The sequence below is a fragment of the Lactuca virosa genome, chromosome 3 (assembly GCF_052849685.1).
Source record: "Lactuca virosa cultivar CGN04683 chromosome 3, Lactuca_virosa_CGN04683_v6, whole genome shotgun sequence".
Lineage (NCBI taxonomy): Eukaryota > Viridiplantae > Streptophyta > Magnoliopsida > Asterales > Asteraceae > Lactuca > Lactuca virosa.
This window is the reverse complement of record NC_136428.1, coordinates 356,542,693-356,559,294: the sequence shown is the minus strand read 5'-3', so window position 1 is coordinate 356,559,294 and position 16,602 is coordinate 356,542,693. Positions and strand designations below refer to the sequence as shown.

The 16,602-nt window shown below is 34.0% G+C and overlaps 1 long non-coding RNA gene across 1 annotated transcript; it reads left to right on the top strand.

Annotated features, from left to right (window-relative positions):
- Positions 1 to 12,511: 12,511 nt before the first annotated feature.
- On the top strand, positions 12,512 to 14,350 carry LOC145163135 (uncharacterized). Its single transcript, XR_013739595.1, has 3 exons — positions 12,512 to 12,896; positions 13,445 to 13,587; positions 14,202 to 14,350. It is a non-coding gene; the product is annotated as an uncharacterized LOC145163135 (long non-coding RNA).
- The last annotated feature ends 2,252 nt before the right edge of the window (positions 14,351 to 16,602 follow it).

Sequence of the window (16,602 nt, the reverse complement as noted above, 5' to 3'; positions counted from 1 at the left end):
GCGGAAGTAATAATAATAATAAGGTCCCAACAAAATAACTAGTAGCGATGTCCCGATGCTCCATGTCAAGCCTTAGCCTCTTTAATCTTAACACCTGAAAAGTTATAAGGGAAAAACGTAAGCACAAAGCTTAGTGAATTCAAACACAGACATTGTACCAACGTTCATATTTACTAGCCCTAATCCATTTTCCAATTATAACGATAAAGACAAAGAACGAATCAATGTCTATATTACGAGAAGGACTTGTAGGTTTGAACCGCACCGGGAAGATCCCGTATCATTTGGCCCTAATCACCGCACCTCACGAAGAGTATTACGTTGGTGATCTTACCTACCCACCGCACCGGTAAATCCGTATCCTTTGGTGGTGTCCCCATATCCATAATTAGTTACATACAGTGCACATGTACGAATTAAAACAATACTTATATAGCATGCTTTTATAATAAATTCAAATAATCACACACGAGCTAACTAGCAAACACAATCATCAATACAACGGTGTGAGAGAACTCACCTTGAGTGAGTATTAAGGATGGCTAACAATCAAATAATGCTACCAAGCTTGAGCAAACTTCAAAACCTCGCCTAAGAAGGACTAAAGGTTAGAAACGAGAAGTAATGAAGCTATGAGTTGAGAAAAGAGTAATCACAGCAAGGTCTCTAAAACAGACCTGCTGTTCAAAACGGATTTACTCCAAAATCTAAAATAGAAACATAGCTTTAACTAAATTTTATAGGAAACTATGATTGCTCAGGATTCCATAACTATAAAGAACTCATTCTAACTCCAAAAGATGAATTAAATATGAATTTTACAAAATGGTGTATCACTTCTGTCTCCAACAATACAGTCAAGTGATGTTGGCCAATTCTACCCAACTTGTGAGTAGAATTCGTCCAAAAGAAAATTAAGAGAAGTAAAGGACATACAAGTGAAAGTCTCAGAGTTGGAATTGAATGAAAAGTATCTCTCAAACTCCAGATATAAAATTCACATTGTGGACAATCACAGCACTAGCAAAAGCTGGTGACTGCCCACTGACCTGGAGTGTGGATCAATTCTAACCAATTTATAATTGGAAATAACACCCCATATTCTCCAGATCTTAAATTCATAATATAAGGAACATATAGAAACTTGGAATCACTCTGGATCCTTTTCCAAGCCTTAGAAATGATGAAAACAAAATGACATATCAGAACAGACCCGGATCAGACCTAACAGAAAAGATGCCATTCTTTCACATAGATAAAGCCCTTATCAGTGAGGTTGGCCTTCTTAAGAAAGTTAGCCAACTCAATGTGTGAACTTTTGGAACTGGTTTGGGGTCCGTTTGAGTTCTAGAGCTCCAGATATGATTTTTACAAAATGACTACAGATCTGATGGAAAACAGAATCGTAGCCACCCGTGATTCCTTTTTGGCTTATCCATCCTTCTCCTTTTGAAACACATTTTAAGATGTGTTCATCATCCCAATTCAGTCCCCATGATAATGGTGGTACTAAAAAGGGTTAGGGATCATTAGGATTTCATTTAGCCTCAAGGATGTAATAATAATCAACATGAAAATAAACATAAGCACATAAAATCATCATTCTCCCTTTTAGGGTTTCCATGATCTTTTGCCACATGTAATCCCCTAGATCCATCATCCACCATATATGGGGTGAAGATAGGATCTTGAGATGATGTATAACATATAATTACAAATAAAATAAGAAGGAGAAGAGGTGAAGATGAAATCATAAAACTAGAACAAGGTTATGAATCAAGTTGTAAGAAAGGATAAGGAGGTTCATACCAATACGAATCAAGGCTGGAAATGAACAAGAATTAAGCTCCAAATAGCCCCTTGGCTGCTCTTGATCCCAAAGAGAGAGAGGGGGACGATTTTTGAGAGAGAGGGAGGGTTTAGAGTGTTTTCCTTGTGTGTGTACCAAATGATTCAATTTACACATTAAGTACTATTAACTAGATGGACATTGCAAATAGGCCCATAGTCCATGGACTTCAAAAAGGAGTTTACAAGATGATCAAAAGAGTCCAATAACATAAGAAATTAGACATTGGTTAAATAAATTAACCCAAGGTTACAAGGATAATTAAATTAAAATAACCAAACGTACCGAGAAAACCCGGGGCGTTACAACTACAACATCCTATGGTGCACATACAACCTTAAATACCTTGGATCTATGTTTTCACTAATTATACATGCAATGATGTTTCTAAGGTATTAAGCCTATAACTAGCATGCAATTGTTATATACCATACAATATACTAGTTAGGGTAACATACCTTTTGTGTAGCTTGAAGTCTTGATGTATTTGGCCTTAAGAGCTTAGCCCCAATAGTGTGGAAGCCTCAAATGAAGTTACAACACATCATGGACAAAGGTGGAACTTGAGAGAGAATTCCATGCACCTAAAAACACCCATGAACTCCAAGAACATGCTCAGTGTTTTTAGCTATGAATGGACATATTTATATGTAGGATTCTAAGAGTCATGGGTATAACCCACATCCATACCTATGGGTGTTATGATCCATGGTTCATGTGGCCCAACTCTTTATGTATCCATACATAAACTTGGTCCAACATGGATCATAAGCCCAACACATATAAATATAACCAATTACCATAATTAGCCCCCATAGATTTAATTAGTCTCTTTTGATCACAAAATTAATTCCAAATTAATTCTTGATCAACACTAATTAAAACATATGATTTCATATTAATATATTATCACTTATAATATATTAATAAATCATATATAACCTTTTCTCAAGAATCCATCCTGACAAATTGTCCTGATGATATGAAAACCAAATGGACCATGCTACTCTTGGGTCAAGTACATACCAATAATAGTTATGGGCTTAGTCATCTAATCCAACAGGTACAACCGACTTGCCTTTCAAGTTGCTTTATGCATTTCTTAGAAGGCCTTGAAGCTTGCTAAGAGTGACCTCCTCCTTGTTCATATGATAGGTCATACGGAACAGATCATAACAAGAAGGGAACGAATATAGGATGATGTCAATGGCTAACTCTTCATCGAAGTTCACATTCAACTTCAGCAAGCGGTCTACATATCTCTGCTTCTTTTGCAAGTGGGTCGTGATGGACTCTCCATCTTCATTTTGGTTGTGATCATGGAGGCAATGATCTCATACCTTTCCTGTCGAGCACTTTGATGATATCTTTCCATCAAATCTTGGTGCATTTCGAAGGGCCAGAAGTCCTCATAGGACTTTTGAAGCTCAACAGTCATGGTAGCAATCATAATGCACGACACCTTTGTCGCGTCCCTCTCATGAACCCTGTATTCATCGATTTGTTCGGGAGTAGCAGTTTATTCATCAATCTCCTTCAGCTCTTTATCGAGAACATATTATTTGTCCTCGTAGCGAAGGGCCATACGAATGTTTCTTATCCAATCGTTAAAGTTTGACCCATCGAAGATTGTTCTCCCAACCAAATTCATGAGGGAGAATGAGTTAGAAGGGTTGGAGCCTGAAGCATTGCTTGGAATAGACATCTGAAAAGAAAAAAAAACAATGTTTAAATTAGATGAGAATCCTTAATATAACACCCAAATGAAATATTAAGGCTAGGACCCAACACAATATTTTACAATTCGGAAGAGGGATGCCGTAATCCAATTGCAAAATATTTGAAGGTAGGTAAATGACGATTTACCAATTTCCACCATGAAAAACGAAATTGATTATTAAGTTTTAATTGGTTTGAAATTCCTAGATTCTTTTGAGATTCATTGAACTTTTCAATGGCATGTTTAAATCTTGATTGCGTCCTTCAAGTTTGTGACTGGAATGCCGAGGATCACAAACAAGGTGTGAATAACTATGCAAATGTGCTCGGTACTCTTAATGTTACAAATCACATAATCAATGTGCCGGTTAACCACACACGCTCCATTGATCTATGATTAACATCAAGCTACCCTTTTCCACCCTTGTTAGTCCCAGATTAGTGTGTCGGTTAACCACATACGTTCCACTAACGACTTAACAAGGTGCAAAGTGCAAATTCATGGAATAACACCATTTTCACATTTTTCCTAAAGTAACTAAGATTGAGAATTTAATAAAAGTTTAGTTACTTTATAATTATCATTATACTTTTAACGAAAATTAATGTCCTATCCTACCTGTTCGGCTAACGACCCTCCACCAGTCAAGGAAGTGGTGGGTCAGAGTGGACACCCATTAAACTGCCATTTTATAGGCAGTAACCTTATACCCCTTTATTGACCGACTTCGTGAATGAGGCCTACTAACGGTAAAACTGACTTGTCGTATATATATATATATATATATATATATATATATATATATATATATATATATATATATATATATATATATATATATATATATATTATTAAACTTATAATATTATAATAGTATAAGGGTTGAATTTTAAACTTTTAAAATTCTAAGGTTTGGAATTAAATGTTTCATTAGTGAGACTTTATAAATTCCAAAACTTGAGGGCAAGTTTTGAAACTTTCAAAACTTTTGGTTTCCATAACTTATGAAAACTTATGAGTTTTTAATTTTCATGAATGAGACTCTTCATATAACTTGAGGACAAGTTACAAAACTCACTTCAAGAACAACTTAGATCAATTTTAGCCAACAAGATTATCACATAATTTCACTATTGATCTAATATAACTCATAGGTAGGAAATTCATATCAAATAATACAAATAATTATCTTATTATCTTAAAATTTGACAAAACAGTTTTTATGATTACAAAACAGAAAATACATTTTTAGGATCATCATTACCAAATCAGAAAATACATTTTTATGATTACAAAACAGTTTGTGATAATGATCCTAAGCCAATTCTGGCCAAGAACTCGAATTTCTGCAAACAGAAGCCTCTACTCGACGACTACATGATGTGGACTCGTCGAGTTGCCCTTTTACTGAGTGGACTCGTCGAGTCAGCCAGTGGACTCAGCGAGTTCATCAGTCAGAGGCCAGAAAATTGATTTTTTCAGCTTTGAAAATTAACAAGCATCAAGTATAATAGAAAACAATTCTAGGCTCTGATACCAATGTTGGGTTTTAAGCACGATAACACTCCTATGGTGCACATGCAACCCTAGATGCTTTGGATCTATGTTTTCTGTAATTATACATGCATTTTCAATTTTCTAAAGCATACATCCTAACTAGCATACAATAGAGGATATACAATACAAAACTCATAGTTAGATGAATACCTCTTGATGTAGTTGTAGTTCTTGGCCTTAGAAAGCTTTAGCACCTCAAGTGTGATGCCTCTAATGTGTCACCAACACCAAATGCAAGAGGAGACTTGAGAGAATAGGTTAGTCAGCACAAAATCGGTTATCACTCTCTTAGAATGAATGGGGCAACCGATTTTGGTTCTAGGGGATTGCTTTTATAGTGTTACAAAAGCTAGGGTTTCATCCATGAAAACCCTAATGCACCATGACCTTTCATATTACTTAGGCTCCATGGGTTAAACCTCCATGGACTATCCATGGACTATCATATTGGTTTAGCCCATCTTAATTAATCATGGATCATTGGCCCACACTATAAGAATCATTGATTTACTTAATCAGTCCCCGTATATTTAATTAGTCTTTTTTGATCACTAAATTAATTCCAAATTAATTCTTGATCAATACTAATTAAATAATATGATTTCTCAATTAATATGTTATACTTATAATATATTAATAAATCACAAATAACCTTATTCTCAAAAGTCCATCCTATCAAATTGCACTGATGAAGCCAACCCAAAAGGACCATGCTACTATCGGGTCAAGTACATCCCAGTTATAGTTATGGGCTTAGACACCTAATCCAACATCTTCATCACTCTCCCCTTACCTCAGTGGATTCTTTTGTTCATGAGTTGATTGCTGAGGAGACTCGTATCAAGTATCATGCGGATAAAGGGTTTAAAGCAACCTCCATTCCTACTTCCACTCCTGTTGTGCTTAATATTTCCTCTAATCAGTCTCGATAAACTTCAAGAGGTGCTTATGATGAGTGTGCATTCTGCAAACATAAAAATCATTGGAAAGATCAGTGTCCATTGTTAGTCAACAAGGGTAAATCTGGTTAGCCTCAGTCGGGACAACAAAATAGGTCTGGTCAATAGAATTTTCAGCCACGTTCCTCTGGTATTCCTCCATAGACACCTCGTCCTCTACAGTTTGCTTCTGTTGCTACACCACCAGTTGACATAGAATCCGTTGGAAACATGCCACCATCTGGCACTGGATCCCAAGGTTTTTGAGAGTTTCAGACAATATTTAGCCTCTAATCCCACTGCCATGTCTGCATCTCTGTCTCATTCTGGTTCTACTTCATCCAGTACATCAGGTATTCCCTCATCTTTGTGGATTTTAGATTCTGGTGCAACCCATCACATGACTCATTAGTTTTCATCATTTACTTCTTTGTCACATGTGTCATCTATTTATGTTATGTCCACTAGTGATACATCTATGCTAGTTACGGGTGTTGGGTTTGTCTCTATTTCTCATATCACTCTCCCCAATGTCTATTATGTTCCTAAACTTACTTTGAATCTTGCCTCAGTCAGTCAATTGTGTAAGTCTGGTAACTGGGTGTTCTTTTCTGATTCTGTCTGTGTTATACATGATCAACACACCCAGAAGGTGATCGGGATCGGTCGTAGGGTGGGGGAACTGTATGTCTTGGAGGTTCTCAAAGTATCTGCTGTTGTTTCCTCTAGCATTGATTTTTCTTCTTTTCGTTTGAGTCCTTTGTCGTCTGAGTTTTATCTTTGGCATTCTCGTTTCGGACATGTGTCTGTATCACGTTTGAGTTTTATATCATCTAGTGGTGTTTTGGGTCATTTGAACACTTGTGATATTTCTAATTGTAGTAGTTGTAAACTGGCAAAATTCTCTGCGTTGCCTTTTAATAAAAGTATGTCTTCTTCTACTGCTCCTTTTGATATTATTCATTCTGATGTGTGCGGTCCTACACCAATATCCACAAACGGTGGGTCAACTTATTATGTATCTTTTATATATCATTATACTCGATATACATGGGTTTATCTTATGAAACGCAGATCTGATTTCATTGGCATTTACAACAATTTTAGAGATCCTATTAAAACTAAACATTCGGTTGCGATTAAGTGCTTCAAATGTGACTTAGGGGGTGAATATACCTCTACTGATTTTACTCAGTTACTTGCTTCTGATCGTACCATACACCAGTCATCGTGTACTGACACTCCTCAGCAAAACAGTGTGGTAGAACGAAAACATTGTCATATTTTTGAGACAGCCCGCTCATTGCTCCTGTCTGCGTAGGTCCCTAGTGCCTTTTGGGGAGAAGCAGTCCTAACTGTTTTTTATGTGATTAATCGTATCCCTACTTCATTTAATTCAGGCATGTCTCCTTTTGAGAAGCTATATGGTCACCTACCAGGCTACTCTTCCTTACGAGTTTTTGGATGTACTTGTTTTGTTCTTCGTCCTCATGTTGAGAGGAACAAGCTGGGTCCGACATCTACTATTTGTGTATTTTTGGGGTATGGTGTTGGACAGAAAGGATACCGTTGCTATGATCCTGCAAGTCAGAAGTTATATGTTTCCCGGCATTTCACTTTTTTAGAACATATTCCTTTCTACTCGATTCCTACTATAGCCCACAATGTAACGAATTCGGATCTTCTGCATATTGATCCTTTTGATGAAGAGATAGAGGCTTGAGACCCATCTATGCCACCTGATCCTTCAACTCATTACACACCCACTTATTCAGAGAGTTCCTCGACTCCCCCTGTTTTTGAGTCTGCTCCTTCGACTATTGAAATTGAAGATCCACCTCCAACACCACCCCTCAGGAGATCTACTCGTTCTGTCAAGTCCACCAAGCTTCCAGATTTTGCTTACTCTACATACTCAGGACCATTTGCTTCATTTATAGCGAGCATCCATCATCTCTCTGAACCTAAATTGTATAGAGAAGTTATTTTATATCCTCTTTGGTAGAATGCTAAGGCCCAGGAGCTCACTGCTCTTCATCAGACTCATACATGGGATTTGGTTTCCCTTTCTCCTAGGAAACATAAGATAGGTTGTCGTTGGGTGTACAAGATAAAAAAAAGCTGATGGGTCTGTTGAACGGTACAAGTCCAGACTTGTAGCAAAAAGGTATTCCCAACAGTACGGTTTTGACTATGAGGAGACATTTCCCCCAGTTGCAAAGATGATGACAGTCCGTACTACGATTGTAGTTGCATCCATTCAACAATGGAATATCTTTCAAATGTATGTCAAGCATGCATTTTTGAATGGTGACCTCCATGAAGAGGTTTATATGACTCCTCCCCAAGGAATTCAGCACCAACCGGGTGAAGTTTGTCGGCTTCGCAAAGCTTTGTATGGTCTCAAGCAAGCCATTCGTGCTTGGTTTTACAAATTCTCCACAGTGATTACCTCTCTTGGATTTTTCCAGAGTAATCATGATTCGAATTTATTTGTTAGATGCTTGAGTGTAGGAAGGATTCTTTTGTCCTTATATGTGGATGACATGAGTATTACTGGTGATGACCATTGTGGTATTGAGTCTTTGAAGTATGATCTAACTCATCGATTTTCTATAAAGGATTTGGGCTTGCTGTGTTATTTCTTAGCTATTGAGGTAGTTGAGTCCAAGAAAGGGTATCTTCTTTCTCAGACTAAATATATATCTGACTTGTTTACACGGGCGAGCTTCTCTGATAATCGGACTGTTGGTGTTCCTTTGTCCGATCCGAATCTTTATCGCACTGTTGTGGGAAGTTTGGTTTATCTCACAGTTACTCGTCCATATATTGCTCATGTTGTTTATGTTGTCAGTCAGTTTTTTACTGCTCCTACCTTTGTCATTTGGGAGCTGTACTCCGTATTCTGAGATATCTTCTTGACACTCAGCTTCAGACCCTCGTGTTTCCATCGACGTCTTCTCTTGATTTACGTCTGTATAGTGATGCTGATTAGGATGGTGATCGTCATGATCGTAAATACACTACTGGATATTGCGTATTTCTTGGAGAGTCTCTCATTTCATGGAAGAGCAAGAAACGGGACGTTTTCTCTAGATCTTCCATGGAGGCTGAATATCGTGCTATGGCTGTGACTACATGTGAGATTATTTGGTTATGGTGGCTGCTTGCGGATATGGGAGTTCACATTTCTTCATCTACTCCCCTGAATTGTGATAACAAAAGTGCGATACAAATTGCAAAGAGTTATGTTTTCCATGAGTGGACGCAACACATTGAGATTGATTATCACTTTACCCGTCATCACCTACTGCTCGGGACCATATTGCTTTCGTTTGTTTCATCAACCTTGCAGTTTGCAGATATTTTTACCAAGGCTCTATCGGCTTCTCAGTTTCGGTTCTTGTGTGACAAACTCTTAATGCTTATTGTTGTGGCATTGTCAATTTGAGGGGGGATGTTAGCCTATATATTATTAGACCATATGTTTACAGGCCCTTTAGTCTTTAGCCCATTAGGGTTTTATCTAGCTAGTATTTATATCCGCTTTATTCTTTGTAGCCTTTATGCTTTTTATTGAGAACCTTGTAATTTCTCTCTATCATGATCATATGGCAATGTTATCAAGGAGGTAGTGAAGGAAATCAATGATGCGTTGGGGAGTTGGGGGTTCTTTCAAATGGTGAATCATGGAGCTCCGATTAGTGTAATGGACGAGATGAAAAAAAGGAGTTTTAGGGTTTTTTGAACAGGATAATGAGGTAAAGAAGCAGTGGTATACAAGAGACAGCAGTCGGAAGACGAGAGTGGTGTATAACAACAATTTTGACTTGTATTCTGCTCCGGTGACAAACTGGCGAGACTCTTTCTTGTGCACCATGTATCTTAATCCTCCTCAGCCAGACGAGTTGCATCCTCAATGCAGGTTTTGCTTTTTAGTATATTTATTTCAATAAAAAAGTTTCATCATGCAATGGATCAAAGTTAGGGGCGTTATTCGGTCGGTTTTTTCGGTTTTCTAGTTTAACCGGTTCGGTGTTTTCAGTTTTTTAGTATATTAAAACTAACCATAACCAAACCAAATAAGGGTTTTGGTTAATTCGGTTACGATTTATTTGGTTCGGTTTAACGGTTAAACCAAATAAAATTCCGCATGTAAAAATAAACATTAAACTAAAAGAAAAAAAAAACTTACTAAACTCTTACCAAATAATTTTTTTTTAATACATCACATATTATATTCTGTCTTTGACGATATGTTGTCTTGAAGTGTCAATGTATTCATACAAGTTGTAGAAGCGAATTAATAAAGCATTACTCTTGTATAAAGATGAATGAAATGGCCGAACGTTAATTAACATTTGGCTAATTAGTGGTTGTTTTTTTAATACAATATATAAACAATTATAAACTTATAATGGTTAATAATTAAATAACGAGTTGTCAAAATCTTTTTAATAACTAATCAATCAATTTAAATATAAAATTTTAATTTATATAAATTAAATAGCTTATTTAGTTTTTCGGTTTAACCATAATAATAAAAATTTAAACAAAACCAAACCAAATAAAGTATCCTTATTGTGTTAACCAAATAACCGAATAGCCCGAATCAAATAAACCAAACATCATTTGGTTCGGTTCAATTATTCGGTTTCGTATTTTTATGACACCGCTAATCAAAGTAACGCTTTTATAAAGGACCATTAAAGTCGAGTTTTTCTGATCTCACCCACATTTTTTGGGTATGTTATTTCTTCAAAATCCTTTAAAAATAGTTATTAACTAGGGTTTGTACCGTCCGCACGATACTGCGGAAACCTAGTATATTGAAAAACTCGTTTGTAATTAATAAAAACAAAAAATATAAAAAAGAAATCACGTAAGTGCCAAAACGTAAGTTGATGCTCCATGTAACTCCTTTGTAATTTGTATATATAATGTGATTTACAAATGTCAACAGTTAACATAAGACACGACGATGATTAGACCATATCAAGTGGACCACAAAAGTATCAAAATAAAGTTTCTATCTAAACAGTTATGTATGAAAGACGCAGAAAAAAATAAAGTTTGAAAGTATATATCTTTAGAAAATTAATAAAAAAAGAAATTTTGTAAGGAACGAAAATGTAACTTTAATTTGTGACGTAACTCCGATGCGATTCATATATAGAATGTGAGGTAAAAATGTCCACAATCTACACATATTACGGTAACGATTATAATATCAAGTAAACCATAAAGATATTAAAATAAAGTTTTTTATTAGAAAATTATATATAGAGAGGAGGCATATGAAAATAACACTTGGAAAACAAAGACAATAAAAACGAAATTTTATAAGAACTATAAAAATAAATATGTAAGAGACTAAAAACATAACTTTGAAATATAGTAAAGACCAAAATTACAACTTATAAGATATGAATAGTTTGATTTTAAAATTATAAGGATAAAAGCAATTACATCAAAATTAGTTTAGGGTACAAAATATAAAAGCAAATAAAACTTAAGGGAGGAAAATAAAAAATAAAATTGAAAGACACAAGATTAGAAAAGAACTTCTCTTTACACTTAAGGGAGTAAAAGAAACGACTCTATTTCTGCTTACCACTTGTCTACAATCTCTCAAATCCATAGGTTGAAATTCAATTTGAAATGAATAGTAACTTCTATTTACAAACCTATTTTTGCATTATATATATATATATATATATATATATATATATATATATATATATATATATATATATATATATATATATATATATATAAACACACGAAAAACATTATACTACCTCCATCTTTGATTTTTAAAGTATTTATTTTTCAACTTTGACCTTAAATGGTTTTGTTTTTGATAGATAATACTTGGTGGAAAATATAAGAATGGATAGTATTTTAAATGTTTTTTCATTGTTATAAGTTTCAGCAAGGAATATATAATACAAATAAAAATATTTAAAGTCAAAGTTGAAGAAAAAAGAAGTCAAAAGTCGAAAGTGAACAATTAATTTGGGACTGAAGGAGTATAATTTTTAGGAATAAAGTAATCTAAAATGTAAAAAGAAAAAAAATTATTATGATTTCAAATTTGTTAAAAAAAATGTAAAAAGAAAGAGTTAAATTTAGGGTTATGTAACAACATTTGTGCTTTGATAAATTATTGTTAACCATTGCCCTGAAGGCTAATTAATATTGATTATAAATAAATAAACCCTAATAAATAAAACTGTAGGTGACCTGTGGTTTATTTTTAATTTTTGTCAACTAAACTTTTCATCATTCATTATATTATGGATGACGGTGAGTCTAAAACTGCCCTACACATCTCAGCCGTTTAAACTCTCCGTCTTTCAATCTCAGCCATAATAACTCTGTATTTTCGGTTTTGGCACAACCGACTGCGACGGTTTCCATTCCACCTACGTCTGCTCCGGCTTCCTTGCGCACGATCACCTCCAGAAGCTCCCAACCTCCACGCTCCCTCTCTATCCACCCTTTCAACTCACCAATGATCGACTCTTTTATCTTTAAGCCACCTTCAATATCACAAACCCTCGCTTCCGTCACAAACCTCTTCGAGGCACTCGATTTTCTAGCGAGCACCATACACGAACACAAGGGGGAACGGCGGAGACTGATTGAAACAAGAAGAAAAGATGTCAGGCATGGGGGATGGGTACGTGGGCACCGCCCAAGACGCTGTAATGATCCGATGACTAGAGGAACATCAAACTTCTATTATGAAATCTCTTCTTCTTTTAAAGGATTCCATGTACGTTGGATGATACCAAGTTACCCTAAATCCGACAACATTAAGTCTCAGGTAATGTTTTGTTTATTTATTTGACGATGTTCATCATATGTTTTGTATTTTATATCTTAAGCCTGAAGCATCATATTCCGAACATGGAAATTTAAGAAATTTTGAAATTGGATCCTAATATAGTGTAAATAAATCAAAGTTCTTTGGGTAGGGTTGGTTCATTTCTTTATAAAATGTTTCCGTTAATTTCTTTATAAAATGTTTCCTTATTTAATTCTTGATGGAAGGTGGTTCATGGATTGTAATGATCCTTGAAAACTGTAGTTGTCTTGATGTTTCTTCTACATGCTTCAATGTCACGGATCAAGATGAAAAAGTTTTCAATTATGATTATATGGCAAGTTTGAATTTTGTTCCTGGATTCTTTTTCCTTTCAATTTTCTACTAATAGGTAAATTTTGATAATTTTCTATGTACTTTTGTGGATTATTGTTGAAATACCCTTCAATATAGGTTAGTCAAGGATGTAAATAGGTTCACCTAAATTTGACTTCTTTAATAAAAGACATTTTTAAATTTTAATTTACTAATTCTCATTTTTTTTTCAGCCATGTTGAATATGATTGCTCATTCGCTTGCTTCCATGCCCCGCTGAGAATTTCCTTCCATGAATTAAGCATTTAGTTTTTAAACTATGAGGACCCTCTCTTGACTCATCAACATTCACCAAATCTTTGGATCTTCCACCTTTGTGAGTTTATTTTTCTTTTACCTTTTTACAATCGTGATATTTAATTCTTGATCTAGGTTAGTAGCATTTACTAGGAATTATATAGGAATCTAGGATTATGTTCGATCAATATAAAAGTGTTTCCAAATATACAGAAATGTGGAACTTCACATCCTACAAAACTTATTCAGCCAGTTTTAAAGCTGATTCAGCAGGATATATCAGTTTTAAAGAAATCTAGTACTTGAAATTGCTGCTAGATTGAATTCAAAGTTCCATTGTATTGGAGGTAAAAACCTAGATATCATCACATGTCCAATGATTTGTCCAGTTTTATTGTTTGTCTGTTATTTAATATCTAGATTTTGACGTATTATTTCTATTTTCTATCTGATTATGTGAGAATTTGGATAACCGATCACTTTATTGTTCTTTGTGGGTTCATCCATTATTCCTCAGAGGTACAATTTGTTTGCCATGTGGTTTTATTAGTCTACACATTCTCAGTTTTCTCATTCGGGTAGCAAGAACAATGTTTGGTTAATAATGAAAAACATTTTTAATGAGTTTTTCCTGTCTAATTTTGAAGGTCATGGTAAGTTTTTACTGAATTGAGTGTTTTTTTTCCTATTTAGGTGTTTGGTTGTTGCAGCAAACATGTAGCAGGACTTTAAAAGGAGACTTCATAATGAATTCAGGGGAAGAGGATATAACGACAAATGATGAGGGTGTTTTTGTAAAGAAATATTTGTTTGGTTGGGTTATTTCTAATGAATTTTGTTTATGTGCATGATCCTCAAAAGGATTGACATATATACCTTCAAATCACATATTATCAAGTAACTCTATTGATGTGTTTGTTTGGTATTTGCCTCACTATTTACTTAACTACCATTTATCTTATTTCATACACTTGATTACCAAAATATTCTTTGATGGTAATGAGCTTCCACATTCAACAAGTGTTATGAATTAGCATAATACCAACAATTATTTTTTATTTGTCCTCTAAGAGACTTTAAAAGTCCCTTAATTTGGATTAAGCCAATTGACTGCCCATTCGCATCTTGCAAGTGAAAGGTTATTTCATTTGTTCATTTTCATAAAATTATTCCTTTGCCTCGGTTTTGCAATCTTTTTGGTGAACTTTAGGTAAAGCTTTTGGAAAAATTGAAAGCTTTTTGATTGATGGTGGTATTTTCTTGACAGGTTTTGCAAGTCCAGGGATAATTGGGGAATTTCTTATCAACATGATTATTTTTATGTATAGGGAATTGGAAAAAGGTAAGGATGGTAGGAAATTAGGACAGATTTGTTGTTAGGATGATTTTGAGAAGAAAGAGCATAATGGGTATTTTATGATCAGTAAATTCAAAATTACATGGAGTTGCATCTATTGCATAAAAAGTTGGAAGTATTACTTCAAGAATAAAGGGCATAATGGTGATTATTGGATCAAGAGTTTGAGTTCACAAAAACCAAATCGACCAGGTTGTAATTTTGAACATTATTTCAATTTGTCTACTTATATAATATTTCTCATCATAGACGAGTGTAATTGTTGAGTTATTTCCATTCAAGATATGTACATCTCATCATAGGCAGGTGTAAGTCTCTCATCAATGGCATGTCTTGTGTTGGGCAGTATGTGTGAAGTGGCAATGGCATAAAGGTTTTCCAAGTTATTAGTAAACTTTGTTGCTATATTTCATAAAATATTTACCCTTTGTATCGGTTTTCTAAAGATATACATAAGATTTTACTTGTTATTGAAAATGTTATTTGGTAATTTGGAGTCATTTTTTCTTTTGTTGGTGTTGAAAATATTTAAGCACTTCAAGAGAATTCACAACATTTAACATATTGTTTGAAAAATATGTAAGAGCCAATGTTTTTCATTTTCTTCATTTCTTCGTATCTAGTTTCATGCTCAAGATCTCAATACATAAAAGTTTGGGCTTTTTTTTCCCAATTTACCCTTGATGAAGATTTGGTACACGTTTGCCTCATTTGCCTTTGACGTTGTTGCACCTGAAAGAAATATTATTTAAGCCCTTTGGACCTGAAAGCAAAACATTAAAACAATTAAAATGTCGTTCAAAAAAATTAAAGTAATTAAAATAGATCAACATAAAAATACTGAGTCTTATCACCTCATGCTGTTTTTCTTATTAAACCATTGTACTTTCAAATTACAATGGTTAAATAAGAAAATAAAACTAAAAATTAAAAAAATGAAGATTTAGAAATGAATGTTAAATATATAATTAGACAAACAAAAAAAAGTACATTCACAAGTCACAAGGGGGGGGGGGGCATAACGGTCATTTGACAGTTGTCATACATCAAACAAATATATAAATGGGGATGGGGCAAATGGTAATTCGTCTTTGAAAATAATAGCATTGTACTTATTTTCAGTAAAAATTATGTTATTTTCTTATTTAAGCATTATATTGTTAAATATAACATCATACTTTCATTTTTAATTCATATTTTCAAAAACAAATTATGTTGTTTTTCTTATTAAACCATTGTACTTTCAATGTCAAATGGCTAAATAAGAAAATAAAACAAAAAATTAAAAAAATGAAGATTTAGAAATGAATGTTAAATATATAATTAGACAAACAAAAAAAAAGTACATTCACAAATCACAAGGGGGGGGGGGGTATAACGGTCATTCGACAATTGTCATATTTTAAACAAATGTATAAATGGGGATGGCGGCAAAATGGTAATTCGGCTTTGAAAATAATAGCATTGTACTTATTTTCAATAAATTTCTTATTTAAGCATTTTACTTCTAAATATAGCATCATACTTTCTTTTTTAATTCATATTTTCAAAAAAAAATTATGTTTTTTTCTTATTAAACCGTTGTACTTTCAAAGTACAATGGTTAAATAAGAAAATAAAACAAAAAATTAAAAAAAATGAAGATTTAGAAATGAACGTTAAATATATAATTACACAAAAAAAATACATTTCACAAATCACCATTTGTTTGAAAAAATAACATCAAAATATGAAATA